The sequence below is a fragment of the Hemitrygon akajei genome, chromosome 3, assembly GCF_048418815.1.
Source record: "Hemitrygon akajei chromosome 3, sHemAka1.3, whole genome shotgun sequence".
NCBI lineage: Eukaryota > Metazoa > Chordata > Chondrichthyes > Myliobatiformes > Dasyatidae > Hemitrygon > Hemitrygon akajei.
In genome coordinates, this window is record NC_133126.1 from 69,724,695 (window position 1) to 69,740,594 (window position 15,900).

General features: G+C 41.2%; 1 protein-coding gene across 3 annotated transcripts in view; it reads left to right on the top strand.

Annotated features, from left to right (window-relative positions):
* The first annotated feature begins 5,323 nt into the window (after positions 1 to 5,323).
* The window catches only part of stxbp6 (syntaxin binding protein 6 (amisyn)), a 353,461-nt gene continuing 342,884 nt past the window's right edge, over positions 5,324 to 15,900 (top strand). Inside the window, exon 1 of one of the 3 annotated variants that reach the window (XM_073040088.1) lies at positions 5,324 to 5,589. The gene's annotated coding sequence lies outside the window, so the exon portion shown is untranslated. The other 2 variants (XM_073040089.1, XM_073040087.1) reach the window with 2 other exon arrangements.

Consider the following 15,900-nt stretch of genomic DNA (forward strand, 5'->3'; position numbering starts at 1 on the left):
TATCTTCAACCACCAAACCTTATTGGCTTTGATCTTGTACCTTTATTTATTGTTGTGGGACTGGAACTGCAGTTTGCTAGCACATGGAATCACTTGCACTTTGCACTTAAAGTTTGAGAAAAAGATAGAATTAGCAGTGGATTTCCTTCAGAATTTCCTGCTGGGAACGATTGCCATCAAAAAACACATCTTCTGTATACCAAAAGTGAAGTAGGCAATGGAATTTAAAATAAGAGAGTTTTTGTTGGGATTGTCAGCTAGGAGTTTATAAAAAGACAGATAATCAGACAGGAATGCATAGCATATGAGCATATGGGTAGGAGGTGGACACAGAATTGTTGAAATCCTCATACAATTTTATTTGGATTTGGAACAGTACAGATATTTGATGATCGACTAAGTGAGAAATGTTGTCTAAAATGCCAAATGAAATTCTTGACCTTTTTTTTAGATTGTGCACAATATTTTGTGTGCACCTGATAGAACAGAGGGTCTCACTTCAACTCTCCTTCCAAAGACATCACCACTGATAATGTGGCCAGTATTTTATAAAGAAAAGTAGATCCCTCGATTTTAATCTTTGAAATTCTCAATTCAGAATCTGTCTTTTGATGGGAAAATTTGCACATGATTACTTAGTTTTCCAAAATAAAGAGAATTATAGTTCAGTTAGTATATTGGTGGGAGATTTGCAAGAACCCAGGGCTAAAAGCAGAGTGACTAAAAATCATTTTGAAGTTCTGTTTACAAATTATTTAGATGATGTTAAAGCAATTTTGATCCAAAATTGATAATTATTGGAAAAATTGGTGACATTGTAAGGAGTGAAATTAAAAAAGGTATGAAAACATTGAATGGCTGGGGAAAGTAACCGGAAGTATTTTAAAGGAGGCAGCTCTTAGGACCCAAAAAGGATAGAACAGATTGTTTATAAATGCAAGGAGCATACATCCATGAGCGTGAATCATTAAAATGTCATGCACTAGTATATCAAAGAACCTAATGAAATGCTGGTCCTAACATTTATAATAGAGTGCAAAGGGACAGAAATTATGCTAGAGCATTGATTAGACCAAGACCTAAGGCAGAATATATTGACTTCTGTATGAGTGCAACATAAATTTATCAAAATAACTAAACTCAGAAGTTTAAGTTTCACAGAATTTAGAAAGTAAAGAGATGGTTTGACTGGTTTTTGGGATGTAGATGGAAAATGGAAACTACTTCCACTGAAAGCAAAGTCCATTAACAGGATGTATAATCTGAAGATACAAGCCTGCAGAAATAACTCACTTTCTCTAAATAAAGTATATTTTAAAGATAAAGATTATCTTTTTTGTCACGTGTCCATCGAAACATAGTGAAATGAGTCATTTGTATTAATGACCAACATAGTCCAAGGATATGCTGTGGGCAGCTCACAAGTGTCACCAAGCTTTTGGTACCAACACAGCATGGCTACAGCTTACTAATTATAACACATATGTCTTTGGAATGTGAGGGGAAATTGGAGCACCCAGAGGAAACCATACTGTCACTGAGAGAACATGCAAACTACAGACAGCAGTGGGAATTGAACATGGATTGCTGGCTCTGTAAAGTGTTATGCTAACTGCTACGCTATCAAGCTCCCCCATTTCCAGCAACTGCACCACTTTACTTTGTAATGACCTTCACATTTTCCTGGCAATCCACTATGCAGCCTACTGAAAACAGTACTGTATACTGCATCCGTCTGCCTACCCAGTACCTCAGTTCTTGTTAACCTAGAGTGGGTTAGAATTTTCAAACTAAAATTTGAAATACTTGTCCTTGTGTCTACAATCTTATATCTTCCCACAACTCTATATTTCCCCTCAAGAACTTATAAGATCATAACATATAGGAGCAGAATTCAACCCATTGAGTCTTCTCTACCATTCAATCGTATCATGGCTGATTTATTATCCCTCTCAGCCCCATTCTCCTGCCTTCTACCCGTAACCTTCTACATGATTACTAATCAAGAACCTGTCAAACACTGCTTTAATTATACTCAAATGACTTGGCCTCCAAAGCCATCAGTAGCAATGAATTCCACAGATTCACCTCCCTCTGGCTAAAGAAATACCTCCTCAAACCCACCTTTCCTGATTCCATCCTCCCTTTGCCTGCCTGAATGACCTTACTTTCCGCTGATCATCTCATTATTCACAGAACATAGAACATCCAGCCATAGAGGCCATTGGCCCATGATGCTGTGTTGATCTTTTAACCTGCTCCAAAGATCAATCTAACAGTTCCCCCCCCCTCCCAAACTTAGTGCTCCATTTTTCTTTAATTGAGAAAACATCATTCTAGTTCCCATCTTCCTCTATACATTCAGGAGCAAGCAAGCTTAGGTTACTCTTACCAGATTTTCTTTGATTTTGTACTCATTGTTTTTAACGGTTCATTGATACACCTTTCTTTGAGTTCAAGGTACTGTACAATGCAGGCTACTGTTGCATGTTTCAAACAGAATATTATTCATCAATTTGAAATGAGGAGCTTCAAGAAAATTGCCACGCACTGTTTATGTTCTTCAAAAAAGTTTGTCGTCTTTTATTTACAACTAGGTGTTTGGAAACCCAACACTATCCTCGATTTCCACACTGCAGAAATCTCTTGATCTCTGAATTGTTCTACTGCTGCACTCTGTGCGTCCACAACCTGTGTGGTCAAAGGCATTGTGATTACAAGTTTTTTCTTCTGTGAGGAATAGGTTCTGTGACATGACCAGAACCATCATTTACAACACCAGAGGTAGGTACTCACGCTGCTGGTGGTGACACCAGCTATTAGTGTACCCATGCTCTATGACTAACCTTGATTCAACCATAGGCAACAATGAGTGCTATGTTGGGTAGATTTATCAGCTTTCTTTGGAGATTTTATACAGTGGCACGCAAAACTTTGGGCACCCTGGTCAAAATTTCTGTTACCATGAATAGCTAAGCGAGTAAAAGATGACCTGATTTCCAAAAGGCATAAAGTTCTGTGAGATTCTTGAGCCACCTTGCATGCATTGCTCTTTTGAGGTCCATCCACAGATTCTCGATGTTTAAGTCAGGGGACTGTGAGGGCCATGACAAAACCTTCAGCTTGCGCCTCTTGAGGTAGTCCATCGTGGATTTTGAGGTGTGTTTCGGATCATTACCCTGTTGTAGAAGCCATCCTCTTTTCATCTTCAGCTTTATTTTTACAGATGTTGTGGTTTGCTTCCAGAATTTGCTGGTATTTAATTGAATTCATTCTTCCCTCTATCAGTGAAATGTTCCCCGTGCCACTGGCTGCAACACAAGCCCAAAGCATGATCGATCCACCCTCATGCTTAACAATTGGAGAGGTGTTCTTTTCATGAAATTCTGCACCCTTTTTTCTCCAAACATACCTTTGCTCATTGTGGCCAAAACGTTCTATTTTAACTTCATCAGTCCACAGGACTTGTTTCCAAAATGCATCAGGCTTGTTTAGATGTTCCTTTGCAAACTTCTGATGCTGAATTTTGTGGTGAGGATGCAGGAAAGGTTTTCTTCTGATGACTCTTCCATGTAGGTCATATTTGTGCAGGTGTCACTGCACGGTAGAACAGTGCACCACCACTCCAGAGTCTGCTAAATCTTCCTGAAGGTCTTTTGCAGTCAAATGGAGCTTTTGATTTGCCTTTCTAGCAATCCTATGAGCAGTTCTCTCAGAAAATTTTCTTGGTCTTCCAGACATCAACTTGTCCTCCACTGTTCCTGTTAACTGCTATTTCTTAATTACATGACAAACTGAGGAAATTGCTACCTGAAAACCCTTTGCTATCTTCTTATAGCCTTCTCCTGCTTTGTGAGCATCATTTATTTTAATTTTCAGAGTGCTAGGCAGCTGCTTAGAGGAGCCCACGGCCGCTGATTGTTGGGACAAGGTTTGAAATTTGCATCAACTGGCCTTTCCTAATGATGACTGTGAACAAGCCATAGCCCTAACAAGCTAATTAAGGTCTGAGACATTGGTAAACGTTATCTGAGAGCTCAAATCTCTTAGGGTGCCCAAACTTTTGCATGGTGCTCCTTTCTTTCTTTTCACTCTGAAATAGTACAAAATAAAAATAATGCACTAATCTTGCTTAAAATGTTGAAAAGAATGTTTCATCTTTTACTTTATGACTTTTGGAGATCAGTTCAGCTTCTACTCACTTAACTAATCACAGTAACAGCGATTTTGAACAGGGGTGCCCAAACTTTTGTATGCCACTAAATTGTGGACATGTGTTTTGAAATGAAATTTGGGGACTATTCCGGTGCCCTTGAAACAAAAAGGGTCTTACCTGAACCACATATAACAAAACTGAGAACATATCAAACTTGATTACCAAAATATAGCGTCATACAACACGGAAATAGACCCAGCATGCATCTATATTAGCAGCCGTACTGGAAGAACTCAGCAGGTCATACAGCATCTGTGGAAAGGAATAAAGTGTCCCATCTTTTATTTATCCCATTTGCTAGCATTTAGTATGTAACCTTCTATGTCCTAGTGCCCTTTTCCAGGACTAACAATCATTAGCTATTCACTCTACCTAGTTATAATCAGTAATACAGTAAAAATGAACAGAGGTTAATTGCTATACGGTTTCGTCTCATAATCAGTGAGATAAATGACCGATCAGGTGGTTTTTATGCGTGAATAAACTTTGCAGCGAGGACAAGTACGTACTCCCACTCTCTTTTGATCTATATTACAAGGGCGGGTGGACAGCTTGCTTCATAGGTATGATCAAAAGTGGACCTCCTTTTCCCCAAATGTCTGCTTGCTGATTCGATGAATCTTGTGTAACACGTAAATGTTTGCAACATCGATTTCACGCTTTCATTTGACGTGTTCCTCACTGTTGGTTCGGTTGTTATTTACATAAAATATCCCATGCTCAGTCTGCGGTGCATGAGGCTGGAGTTTGCCATGCAACCGAAGTTTTCTTTACTGGAGACACAAAGTTCGTTTAATATCAGCGAAGCGGTTTACCACATTCTTGTAAACATTGCAAACGCTTAAACTTGTGTGACGAGTTTTGACCGGATGACCACATTGCAGGGTCGATTACTGACGGCAAGCAACAAATAAAACTGCTGGACTTTTTTTTAAAAAAAATATATTGCAGCGGTGAGACACCGACTTAAGAGAAGTTTCAGGCTCTGGAGAGTGAAGCTTGACCCGCCTCCCGCATTGATGGACTGCGCACGGTCCAATCAGCAAGGGCGGGAAGGAGGAGCGCGCGGGCCGGTGGGAGTGGGTGGAGGCGCGGAGCGCATGTGCGGATTGGTTGACTGACAGGGCGAGCAGGCAGGGTAGCGGAGCGGCGGGGAGGCAGCGCCGCCCGGGCGATGCAGTGGAGTGTGTGCGAGAGGCGGAGAGCTGTTGCTCCGAGCCGTCCAGCCTCTTTTAGCAAGTGACGACCCTGCCCTGCCCTGCCCAGACCAGACCAGTTCAGCCCAGCCCGGACTCCATGGACACGGGCTGCTCGAGCAAGGACAAAGCCGTGCGCGATTAAGTTTGTTTGCACACCTGCGGACGAACCAGCGGGTAGGTGGTGAGCTTCTGAGGGAGAGGCGGGCGTGTACGAGGCTGGTCAGTTGCAGACTGCCACTGCAGTTTCTGGTCACTTACCGTCACCAGAGCAAAAGTCAGTGCGAACAGAACTTGTCTTGGACTGGTAAGTCAGAAGGGCGAATGCTGCAAGTTGTCCACTGGCTCTTGCGAGGCTTTTTGTGTTTTAAAGGCAGACGGATTGGAAATGGATTCTCTCTTCTCGGTAGCGGACCTCCTGTTTCTCGGGATCTGAAGGACCCTGAGCAGCAGACTCGCCCAGTCCTCCGAGAACAGTTTAACAGGTAACACTAGATATCGAGGTGGGGGCGGACAGCTGTCTTCAGGAGTGCGCGGAAGAAATTAGTTTGAGCCGGTGCAGTAAATTATCATGTGAACAGTGTTGCGGAAATTAGTTTCTAGTTGAAGTTCGAGTTGACGGGGAGTCTGGTGTTTGAGTTTTCTGATAATTAGATGAAAGGTTTTGTTAATCAGCCTTTCCCTTTCGAAGTCGGTCGTTAGTGAGCCGCATACCTTGCATTCCTTGTCACAGGGCACCTCTGGAAGTACTGCAAGTTTCCCAGTCTCATCACAGCCTTGGTTGTCACTTCAAACGAAAGCCCGCGTGTGTGCACGTGATCTGTCAAATTGCACACTTTCCCTGCTGATTAACACAATAAAACCTGAGTACATCAGAACCAGTGTGTGTATTTATATAAACCTTAATACAGTTTAAAATTGAGCTATACTTAATGTAAAAGATGACTCTGCCGTTGTCATTCATTCATTCGGAAGCCCGTGGATTTTCAAATGTTGCATGATACTTACCCACCGAATTGAAGGATATGGATATCGCCCTAGTGTAGGGAATATTATTTGGGGGTATCTTAAATCTGTCAACATAGATCATCGCTTTTTTAAACCTTTCAATAATGTGTGGGGTGAGTAACAGCATTTTTCCTTTAATTTGGTTATCCCAAAATGGGATTTCATGAAAAAGAAGGAAGTCTACCTGCCAAATCTGTAGTACTGACACCTTTACATAAAGATGCTACCGATTTTATTACACTGCATTGATATTTAATGCACTTGATAAAACTTCTGTTTTATAAAAATGCGGATCTTGTAGTGGAAACTTCATTTATGAATTTGGTGTTGGTGCTGCCTTTGGGGGAGGGCATTGTTACTTAAACTCACAATCTACAAATGGCTGCTTATCTGAACAACCTTCAGGCAGCTGGCTCTGCCCTCTCCAAACTCGCTACAGTATAGTGCAAAAAAATTTCTTAAATTGTAGCAGGTATTCAGGCACATTTGCCCAAAGGACTTAGAAACTGCACTAATTTTTCTATTGACTATTTTTGACTCAATCTATTTGAGCATCCACTCCTTTGTATCTGTTCTTGTGTGAGCTTTATGCACCCATTGGCTGTTAAAGGCATAAAACTGTTTTAATGTTGATTCCTTATACAATATGGATATTGGTTTGCTTAACAGTTACTGTTATGTGATCGTGGTTTTATTGGGGTTGTTGGCTTTTGAGTTTGAAAATTGATCGTGCTAACACCGACCATTTTAATGATGGTTAATTTGCTTTCAAGTTGTTCATGTACTGTAGGATAGTTGATAAATGACTGCAGTTTGTTACCCACAAAGCAAATGAAAGAAAACGTATGTGAAGACTGATGCCATGTATTGTGCTTGGTGCATCCGTACAAACTGTTGGACCGATTATCCACTTTGTTTGGTTTGTTTCTATTAATTTGGCATGTGCATTTGAATCTTGTTGATGAATGGAAACTGTTTTACCAGATATTGTTTCAAAGGTACATTTAATGTCAGAGAAGTGTACACAATATACATCCTGAAATTCTTTTTCTTCGCAACCATCCACAAAAACAGAGGAGTGCCCCAAAGAATGAATGACATTTAAATGTTAGAACTCCAAAGCTCCCCCCCACACATAAGCAGCAGCAAAGCAACTATCCCCCCTCCCCCACCAGCAAAAAAAGCATCAGCACTTCCCCCCCCCCCCCCCCCACCCAGTGAGCACTCAAGTATATAGCCAAGCACCAATAAAGACACGGACTTGCAGTACCTCAAAGACTGCTTGTTCACCCAGTAATTTAACCTACCACAGGCTCTCTCTCCCTGATAACGGAAAAAGAGATGTCTCTGTTTCACAGCGAGAGTGGAGGCATGATAAACAACTCACTGATTTATGATAAAAGTCTGTTGCAGCGTTTTTTTTTTTTAGCTTTGTGCCCAAAGAACTCGGGTCTCTGTGCACACAGCCAGCTTGCTGCTTTTGATCATCCGTCTCTCATGGCACACCAATTTCCTGCCGATTTACGGACCTCGAGTCCGCCCACCTCCAGAGTCACAAAATCCCAAAACTCCGAAGGCACGTTAATCTTCTAGGCGGCATCCCTGGCATATCGAATAGCGGCCAGTCGTGAGACCCCAAGAGCGGGTCCCATTCCCACAAAGAACCGAAGTCAGTGTGTAACTCCAGGTCAGGGTCTCCAAAAGAACCCTGAAAGGGAAAAATAGGGATAGAAATAGAGCTGTTTCCAAAGATGCGAGGAAAGGAGTCGCCGTTAGGCGCCATTATCTCCTAAGCTCCACCCCCTAGTGATCATTTAACTTTGCAACTGCCTCTGTGCATAGTTGCTATTCAATATTTATGGAGTATTAACCCAAGTGTTTATGGGTTTGGCAAAGTTTGGCACAAAGTCTGGAACATAATCGTGAATTTAGTTTGGGAAAGAGAATTTGAGAAAAATGTTAATCTGTTGCATTCCTACTAGTTATTCTTATATCATTTAGCCTTTTTTTAAATCAAGCACTGATGCCTTGCAGGACATTGTTTTTAGAATAATGTTTTGAATAGTAAGTTGGAGTGTGGCCATTGTAAACTTGGTTACTATCCAAATAGTGATAGATTAATTGAATGTCTTCAGTGGTATAGTGGAATAAATTGACAGTGGTATTCCACAGTGCTTCAAAGAACTTCCTAGAGATGTCTTTATATTTATTGCCAGGTTAAAGTCCTTTTTAAAGAAACAAAAATGTGAGCTGTTGGTAGTCTGTTACAGATAGTTATGCCGTTTGGAAGAATGTAAGGAATTGACTCCAAAAATATGTCATTGTTTAAAGACAAGTATAATATCTAAAACCAAAATATTGTGAAAGGCAAGTCTTTGGTTCAACATTGTATGTTTATTTTAGTTGGGAAATATTTTTTTCTTTTTTCATATTTATGTCTCTACATCCTACTACTGTTGAAGGTTCAAAGAATAAGTTATTCAGGGTAATTTTTCTGTTGATCACATTTGGCAATTTATGGTGCAAATAATTTTTTTTGTTAATATATTGTTCCCATTCTGTTGAACTTTGCTTTAAGGTCATTGTATTTAGGAAGGCTGGTCATGTTGAACAGCAGCCAGTTTCATTAAACAACACTCTGATTATAACCACATATTCAGTGTCATTTATGTTGATTGACAGATATGTTCGTCAGCAGAAGAGATAACTCCATTCTGCAATTTTTGAAATCTTGCCTTGAGATATTTGATGTACACTTGACACCAGAAAGAGCTTTTGTTCAATATCTTTTGATTTAATGGCACAAAAAATATCCTGCAATGAAGGATGGCTTTGATGGCTCTGGGCCTGTAGTTTAAAGAATGGGGGGGGGGTGAATCTTTGCTATACTTCTGTAGATGTGCAGTGAAGTGGGTATTAACTAGCTGCATCATGGCTCGGTATGGAAACACCAATGTCCTTGCATGGAAAAGCCTACAAGAAGTACAGCTTACTCTAAATGGGTAAATCCCTCCCCACCTCTGAGCATATTTACATCAGGTGCTGTCATGTGAAAGCAGTTTTCATCAAAGACCTTTGCCATCCAGGCCATACCTTCTCCTTGCTGCTACCATCAGGAAGGAGGTACAGGAGCCTTGGGATCCACACCACCAGGTTCAGGAACAGTTATTACCCCTCAACTATCAGGCTCTTGAACTAGAGGGGATAACTTTACTCACCCCATCACTAAAATGTTCCCATAACCTATGGAGTCACTTTCAAAGACTCTTCATTTCATGTTCTTGATGTTCATTGCTTGTTACTTCTGTGTCATTCATTATTATTTCTTCCTCTTTTGTATTTACACAGTTTGTTGTCTTTTGCACACTATGTACCCGCTGGAGTTTAAAAGAATGAGTGGGTATCTAGTGGAGTCTCTCGAATATTGAAAGGCCTAGATAGAGTGGATGTGGAGAAGATATTTCCTATTGTGGGGAAGCCCAGGACCACAGAGCAAGGCCTCAGAATAGAAGGATGTCCCTTTAGAAAAAATGAGTTTCCTTAGCCAGAGCGTTAGGATTCTATAGAATTCTCTGCACTTTAACTCTTAGGAATGCAGGTACAGCACCTTTTAAGTGGAAGAAGGTACATTGTCATGACCATAAGAGAAGTGGGGGGGAGAACTACAAGCCAGACTAAAATGCCGGGCTATGAAACTTCCTTTACCCAGTATCTTGTTAGCAAATGTCTAGTTGCTGAAGAATAAGATTAAGGACCCAAAGGCAAGATTGATCCATCGGAAGGAAATGAGGAATTACAGCATTCTGTATTTCACATAGTTATGGTTCCCTCTGGACATGCTGGATTTGGCAACCAGACCCAAGGGCTTCTCGATATAAAGGATGGACTGCTGATTCGGAGAGGGCAAATGGTGAGGTCTGTGTTTCTTGGCAAACTTTGTGGTGCTCGGACACAGCAGTCTTCTTGCATTCTTGTTCCCCCAAATTGGAATGTCTAATGATTAAGTGCCGACAGTTCTACTTACCAAGAGGGATCTCCTCTGTGACCCTGACTGCAGTTCATGTAACACCAAAGGTCGATGTCAAGCAGCTACTCAAGGTACTGAGTGCCGTCATCACAAACAAACAAGCAACAGCCCACCACGACACCTTTCAAATGATTGTCAGGGACTTCAGTCAGACTTGTTTGAAGAAATCTTTGCCCAGTTATCATCAACATATCACCTGCAGCACCAGGGGTCCGAACTGACTCAGCCGCTGTTATATCACCCTAAGGAATACTTACAGTTCAATCCTAGACCAAAATCATTTGGCTGTCCTCCTTTCACCTGCATCTCAGCAGAGGCTAAAGAGCAAGGGTCCAAAAGGACAATAAAGGGGTGGTTGTGGGAGGCAAAGGAGCGGCTATGGGTTGGCTTCAAGTTAGTGGATGAGGCTATGTTCAAGGATTAATCTGAGGATCTGAGCGAATATACCATGGTTGTCACGGACATGACTAAAAACAGTTGCAGATGAGCGTGTACCCACAAAATCATTCAAAGTCTTCCCCAAGGGGAAGCTCTGGATGAACCATGAGGCCTCCCATGAGATCAGTTGCATTCAGTTCTGGTGACCAAGTAGGACATGAGGTCCAGATACAATCTCTGGAAAGCCACCTCACATGTGAAATGGCAATTCTGGACCAAACTTATCACAAAGGATGCTTGATAGCCTTGGCTGGGCTTGAATGCTATCACTTCCTACACATTGAAACCAATCGACTTAGGTTTTGCCCTAGGTGTGTTCAATGCCTTTTATATTTGCTTTCACCATCAAAAGATGGAAGCATCTTCAGGAACATTCACTGCTCCCTGATGACCCTATGATTGCAGTCTCTGGGGCCATCATGAGGGTAAATCCACAGAAAGCATCCTGCGTAGACGGGATGCCTAGACGAGTATGAAAGACCTGTGCTGAACATCTGCCTGTAGTGTTCACTGATATCTTTAATCTCTTGCGTCAGCACACTGAGGTGCCCATCTGCTTCAAGCAGGCTTCAGTTACACTGTTGCCTAAGAACCTGCCTCAGTGACTATTGTCCAGTAGTTCTTACATCCATTGTGATGGAGTGCTTTGAGAGGATGGTGATGAAACACATCACCTGCTTGAGAAGCAACTTAGATCCACTCCAGTTTACTTACCATCACAACATGTCAACAGCAGATGCCATTTCATTGGCTCTTCACTCAACTCTGGAACATCTGGACAGTGAAGATACATATATCAGGATATTTTTAATTGATTACAGCTTTGCATTCAGTATTATCATCCCCTCAAAACTATTTGATAAGTTTCAAACCCTAGTCCTCTATCTCCTTGTGCAATTGGATCCTTGATTTCCTCACTTGCAGACTAGTCAGTTCAGATTGGCAATGACATTTCCACAACCTCAAGGCTGTGTACTTAGCCCCCTGCTCTGCTCACTTTCTACTTGTGACTTTTAGGTTAAGCACAACTCCAATGTCATTTTGGATTTGCTGATGACTTTTGTTGGTCGAACGAAAGATTGTGGCGAATCAGCATGTAGGAGGAAGATTGAAAACCTGGCTGAGTGGTGCCACAGCAACAGCCTCCCATTCAATGTGAGGAAAGTGAAGAGCTGATTATTGACTTTAAGAGGAGGAAACTAAAGTTTCATGAGCCAGCCCTGATCTGGGAATCAGAGGTGGAGAGAGTCAGCAACTTTAAATTCCTTGGTGTTATAATTTCAGAAGATCTGTTCTGGGTCCAGCACGGAAGTGCCATTATGAAGAAAGCACAGCAGCACCCCTACTTAGAAGTATGTGAAAATTTGGCACATTGTCTGAAACTTTGCTAAACTTCTATAGATGTGCGGTGGAGAGAGTATTGACTGGCTGCATCACGGGCTGGTATGGAAGTAACAATATAATTGAACAGAAAAGCTTACTAAAAGTACTGGATTCAGCCCACTCCATCATGGGTAAACCCCCTCCCCCCCCCAACCATTGAGCATATTTACATGGAGTGCTGTCGCATGAAAGCAGCATTCATTATCAAAGACCATTGCCATGCAGGTCATGCCTTCTTGCTGCTACCATCAGGAAGGAGGTACAGGAGCCTCAGGATCCATGCCACCAGGTTCAAGATCAGTTATTACCCCTCAACCATCAGGCTCTTGAACCAGAGGGGATGGCTTCACTCACCCCATCACTGAACCATGGACTCTTTCAAGGACTTTTCATCTTATGTTCTCTTTATTTATTGCTTATTTATTATCACTTCTTCCTCTTTTTTTGTTTGAACAATGTATTTAGCACACTGCCATGTTTGTATATTTTGCATTCCCTTTAATCTCAGTGGGCTTGCTGGAAAAAGTTATTACACTACCATTTAATATATAAAGAAATAAAAGTGCTTGCATCTAATGGTGACAAATACGCTAGTTCTATACTACCCATGTCCCAGGTGTGTTGGATTATCGCAGTTTGACTGTACTTACAGAGTGAAGACTGACCTTTTTGATCTTTAGGCTTAAGTTTATGCCCCTGATCCAGAGGAACCTCCTCCCGTACTTCGTCTTGCCCTATCCATCAATCATCTGCTCCTTTCCTTTTGTTCTCATAGAAACATAGAAAACCTAGAGTATAATACAGGCTCTTTGGCACACAAAGTTGTGCCGAACGTGCCAAATTATTAGGTTACCTAAAGCCCTCTACTAAGTTCCATGTACCTATCTAAAAGACCCTATCGTATCCGCCTCCACCGCTGTTGCTGGCAGCCGATTCCACGCACTCACCACTCTCTGAGTTAAAAAAAAAACTTACCCCTGACATCTCCTCTGTACCTACTCCCCAGCACCTTAAACCTGTGTCCTCTTGTAGCAACCATTTCAGCCCCGGGAAAAAGCCTCTGATTATCCACACGATCAATGCCTCTCATCTCTTGTGTTTGTTTTTGCCTAGATTTTCTATGATTGCACCTAAGGGTAATTAAATTATGTTCATATGGAGATTAGTCTGAGTGGCTAGTTTCCAAAGTCCAAAGGAAATATATTAACAGAGCATGTGTATGTCACCATATACTATCCTGAGATTCATTTTCTTGCAGGCATTCACAGAAGTGCAACAAAATGTATTGGACCTCCTAGTGCTGTAGTTTCCCCTGAAATTCTGGTTTTGTGAACTTGATAGATTTTGAGGCAAGGAGTTTGAACATAGCTTATATAGGATTACAATGCAGATCAGCTGTGATCCTATTGAATGATGGGCTCAGTTCAATTGGCTGTGTGGCTGGCTCCTATTCCAATGTTCTTAAATCAGCACCGCACTGGAATGTCAGCCTCCATAAAGTCTCTCAAGTAGAATTTGAATCTACTACCTCCTGGCTTGGTTGGGGCACTTGTACTGATCCACAGCTGACACAAATGAACCTGCACTAGGATTGATTGTATAGAGGGAGTTACATTTGATGTTTATTTTCTTCCTTTCCTTTTTTAAAACTTGAAGCAGGAAGATGCTGTCAGGTTTTGGACAGCAGCACTTTTGCACATGGTCCTGTCATTATTTTCCCAGAACTTGCGTGGTTCAGTAGAATTACCATATATAAAGCATTAATTTAAAAAATAAGGTTTGATATCATCACCAGCATCCAGGGGGGATTTTAGTGTCTATTTTGTTAATGTTGTTGGCTTTATTTTATATATTGACTTGAAATAAAACAAAGGCTCGGCTGATGAACTGGTAACCTGTGAAATTTTAGAGGTACTAACGCTGCAGAATTTTATTAATGCAGTAGAACCTGTCCCTGTGTGTGTGTGCGCGCAGTATTTATGATTGGACTACACCCGTTAGACTTTAGACAGTATTCTTGAAATGCATTAATCATAGCCTTCAGACAAGAGTCTTGTGGTATTCTACTTTTCTGAGGTGAATTAGGCAACCCAGTGCAAACTGTTTATAGTGATTCTTGCTTGAAGTGACTCGCATTTTTGTTTCTGAGAAAGTCAGTTTTGTTGCACTGGGTTCTTGGATTACAACTGGGGTTTGAAAAGACATTCTTCACTGTAGCCTGTTTTCTTTCGTAAGTATGAAAATACTTTAAAAAATCTTTTGAGGATTTGGAAATTCACAGTTGAAACCTGCAGTTATTAATAACTTGATTAATTTTGTTCTGGAAGATGGTGATATTTTTTAGTGTCATTTTGCTGCGCTATTTGCCTCTTCCTCAGAATATTTGACAGCCATGCTAATCATTGTGAGAGCTGCTTGCTAAATAGAAATTGAAAACTTAAGGGGCAGACAGTTTTCTTATTTAACCTTACCAATGATGAGAAGCCATCTCTGGAGCTTAATTGTGTTTTGTTTAAGCACACTTGTAATGGATTAAACACCAAATGTTAATGCTTTGATCTTGGCGGATGACCTTTTTCCCTCACTTGAACGTGCCTCCATATTAGTTTTTTGCTTCTGTTTTATGCAGTTTGCTTAAGTTTGAAAAGTCTAGTATCTGCTTTTTACAGATAATGAAATAAATGCCATTGATGAGCATCTGTTCCACATCAAACTGCTTTGTCTTTTTAGACGGGCAAATAAGAAAGGCTCTGCTGACACTGTAAAGGTAGCAGTGAATTTGATCATCAGTGATGAAAAGGTCCATTCCACAATATGTGAAGTGGGCCTCATTTTCTGAACTCTTCCTGTGATCTTTTTATTATTAGATGGCAGTGTGCTGCATTAAGAACATTGGTAGAGGTCATTGGTCTCAACACAGGTTCAGGCTATCCCCTCATGAGCTTTCTTGAATGTGTAAAGGTCTTGGAATTCGGCCTCCAAGCATGCACAAATATAAGGGTCAAAGGGGACATGCTAAATTTATTTGCTTCCTGAGGAACTAGAGATGCTGGTGAACTTTTTTGACTGTTGCTTCAACTTGGTTGGACCAGGATAAGCTGTGGTGATGTTCACCTTGAGGAATATGAAGCATTCATCTCTCTTGACCCTAGTGCTATTGATGTAGACAACAGTCCATGCATTTCTCCCCCACACTCCCCCACCTCCCTGAAGTTGATAACCAGCTTTATTGATTTGTTGGCATTGAAGGAAAGGTTCTTGTCATGAATTAAATCTGTTGATCCTTCCTTATAAACATTGACCCTGAACTCCAAATGCTTCCACAGGAGGAAACAGCTACCCATCATGATTGGTCAAAATCTTGGCTTTTTAATTATAACTCCAGCAGGTACATGTCAGGCCTCTCCATCTTCTCCTTTATAAACCAACCCGTCCATTACAGCTTCAGTATAGTAAACTTTGCTGAATTTGTTCCATTGCGTGGACTTTTTTCAGTAAGGAGATCAATATTGTCCCGGATGAGATCTTGGCATTGTTAGATATGACTGAAGCATGGCCTTTCTGCTTTTGTATTCAGTTCCCCTAGCAATAAAAATGACGATGTTCTGTTGAACATTCCCAGTTACTCACTG